A 611-nucleotide genomic window follows, 5' to 3' on the forward strand; every position below is an offset into this window, starting at 1 on the left:
GACCCCATGGACTGCAGCACGCTCCGCCTCACTGTCCATCACCAACTCCTGGGGTTTACTCAAACTCATGTCCATTGAGTTGGTGATGCCATCCAACCATCTCATCCTCTGTCGTCCCCTTCTCCCCCCGCCTTCAATCTTTCCCAGCGTCAGGGTCTTTTCTAATGAGTCAGTTCTTTGCATCAGGTGGCCAAAGTATTGGAGCTTCAGCTTCAGATCAGCCCTTCCAATGAATATTCAGGACTGATCCCTTTAGGATGGACAGGTTGGATCTCCTTGCTGTCCAAGGGACTCTCAAGAGCCTTCTCCAACACCACAGTTTGAAAGCATCAATTCTTCGGCTCTCAGCTTTCATTATAGTCCTCTCACATCCATCCATGACTACTGGAAAAACCATAGCTTTGACTAGATGGATCTTTTTTGGCAAAGTAATGGCTCTGCTTTTTAATATGCTGCCTCGGTTGGTCATAACTTTTCTTCCCAGGAGCAACATCTTTTAATTTCATGTCTGAAGTCACCATCTGCAGTGATTTTGGAGCCTCACAAAATAAAATGTTCTGAGAGGGCTGATTTAATTCCTCAAAGATACTTCATTTTCGCTATTTATAATC

This window comes from Bison bison, unplaced genomic scaffold (assembly GCF_000754665.1).
Source record: "Bison bison bison isolate TAMUID 2011002044 unplaced genomic scaffold, Bison_UMD1.0 scf7180017864200, whole genome shotgun sequence".
In the NCBI taxonomy this organism is placed as follows: Eukaryota; Metazoa; Chordata; class Mammalia; order Artiodactyla; family Bovidae; genus Bison; species Bison bison.